Here is a 2,468-nt window from a genome sequence, read left to right as displayed (position 1 = left end):
TTAACATCTAAAGTACCAATTAAACAAGGAATTGTAAAACTCCCTGGATCTTTTAATTTTTTTGGTAGCTTATTTTGCAAAATAGCTGAGCAAACTGCGTTTCGCTCCACATGCAACGCCTCATCCAACTTTCGCTTATTTGTTAAAAGCTCCATTAAAAATTTCATTCTGTTTGGCATATGATAGAGTTTCAATAAATGGTAAGTTAATGTGTAATTTTTTAAGAGTTTAAGGAATTTACCAAATTGTTCATCTGAGCGGTCTTTCCTTGTCGCGTTGGGATATGGCACACGAGGTTTATGTTCGACATTCACTAATTTGTTTTATTATTACCTACCTCACCTTGACCTCTTCTTACCATAGTTTCTTGCCTTGATTCTGGCTTAGGCTCAACGAATCCTTCTTCATCTTGAACATTAATCGTGTTGAGTTGTTCCTTTAGGTTGGGTTCAGTATTACTTGCCAAGCTACCTTGTGGTCATTCGGAGATTAGTCTGGAAAGCTGGCCTATATGAGTTTCGAGCCTTTGGATCGACGCTTGATGATTTTTAAGTGTTGTCTAGGTGTTATGGAAACAGGTTTCTGATACCGAGATAAATTTAGACAGTATCTCTTCAAGGTTCGGCTTCTTCTCTTGTTGGTAGGGTGGTTGTTGAAAGCCTGGGGGATGTTGTGGTCTTTGACTTCCCTGACCTCCCCACGAGAAATTTGGGTAGTTCCTCCAACCTGCATTGTAAGTGTTACTATATGGATTTTTTTTGAGATCGAGGATTAGTACCCATGTAATTTAGCTGCTTGTTATCCATGTTGTGGCCATAAGGTTGGTATTCCGAATTGCTTGATCCACCTCCACTTGCTTCGCACTGCATTATTGGGTGAACCTGTGCAACACTAAGAAAACCATCAATTTTCTTATTCAAGAGTTCTACTTGATTAGAGAGCATGGTGACCGAGTCAACATTATAAACACAGGCTGTTTTCGTTGTTTTTGTCCTCATGACTTGCCACTGATAGTTATTCAGTGACATCTCATCTATAAACTCATAAGCATCTTTAGGTGTTTTATTATTGATGGTTCCACCAGCTGTTGCGTCAACCATTTGCCGAGTCAAAGGATTCAGGCCATTATGGAACGTTTGAACCTGAAGCCAAAGCGATAACCCATGGTGAGGGCACCTTTTCAATAAGTCCTTGTATCTCTCCCACGCATCGTAAAGAGTTTCTAAGTCCATCTGCACAAACGAAGAGATATCATTACGTAATTTTTCCGTTTTAGCCAGCGGGAAATATTTTAATAGAAATTTTTAGGTCATTTGTTCCCAAGTAGTGATTGACCCTCATGGTAATGATTTCAAGCACTGTTTAGTTTTGTTCCTCAATGAAAAAGGGAATAACCGAAGACGAATGGCATCATCAGAAACACCATTAATTTTAAATGTATTGCATAGTTCCAAAAAGTTTGCTGAGTGAGCATTGGGATCCTCATCCTGCAAACCATCAAACTGAACAAATTGTTGTATCATTTGAATAGTTTTAGGTTTTAGTTCAAAAGTATTTGCAGCTATAGCAAGTCTAACTATGCTCGATTTAGTTCCTGTTAAAGAAGGTTTAACATAATCTTACATAGTGCGTGGAGCAGGATTTTTATTAACCGCAATTACAGGGGGTAGCTGATTGTCTTGGTTTTCAGTCATCTCTTCGGTTGGGGGTTGAGTATCATCCTCTTGCTCGTTCTCTGTGTATCTTAAACTTCGTCTTATTTCTCTTTGGTTTCTGTGAACTGTGCGATCGATTTCTTCGTCAAAAAGTAGTGGTCCTGATAGGTTTCTTCTAGTTATAAACTATAAAAACCTGCCAAGAGAAAGAAAAAGTAAATTAATAAATAATAATAATAATAAATTAAATTAAATTGCAAGAAAAATAAATGGCTAAAGTAATAAAAATTGAGCGTTCCAAATATCTTAGTTCCCCGGCAACGGCGCCAAAAACTTGGTCGCGATTTTCGTGACAGGTAAGTTTTAAATATTTATAATTAATCGTTCTTGAAACTAACTATTATTGCGATGCAGGCAAATGTACCTATCGAACAGTAGTATAGTTTTAGCAAGACCAGGTTGTCGAACCCAAAGGAACTAAAAGTACTAGTAATGGCTGTCTTTTTATTATCTAGCCTAAAAATAAGGTGGTTTGGTTTTAACTAACTAATTAACTAATCTAAGAATTCACAGAGAATGGAATTGCAGGATTACTTTTTAAAAATGATTGAATAAAGACAATACCTAAAGAAAAATCCACCTAGACTATACCTATTATTCTGGCTCCGAATCGGACGATTTATTCATTTAACTTGTTCCGTAGAGATCCCTAAGTTATGTTATTATCCCTATTCAAGACTAATAACGTCTAATCCCTAGATTGAATAATTGAGACTTTTCTCTAAATAACACTCTAGGGTTGCATTAACTCGA

At 36.8% G+C, this 2,468-nt stretch overlaps 1 non-coding gene across 1 annotated transcript; it reads left to right on the top strand.

Moving 5' to 3' along the window:
• The first annotated feature begins 1,158 nt into the window (after positions 1–1,158).
• On the top strand, positions 1,159–1,266 carry LOC128282124 (small nucleolar RNA R71). Its single transcript, XR_008272384.1, has one exon. It is a non-coding gene; the product is annotated as a small nucleolar RNA R71 (small nucleolar RNA).
• The last annotated feature ends 1,202 nt before the right edge of the window (positions 1,267–2,468 follow it).

This window comes from Gossypium arboreum, chromosome 1 (assembly GCF_025698485.1).
Source record: "Gossypium arboreum isolate Shixiya-1 chromosome 1, ASM2569848v2, whole genome shotgun sequence".
NCBI lineage: Eukaryota > Viridiplantae > Streptophyta > Magnoliopsida > Malvales > Malvaceae > Gossypium > Gossypium arboreum.
The sequence above is the reverse complement of the archived record's forward strand: the minus strand, read 5'-3'. Positions and strand labels throughout refer to the sequence as shown.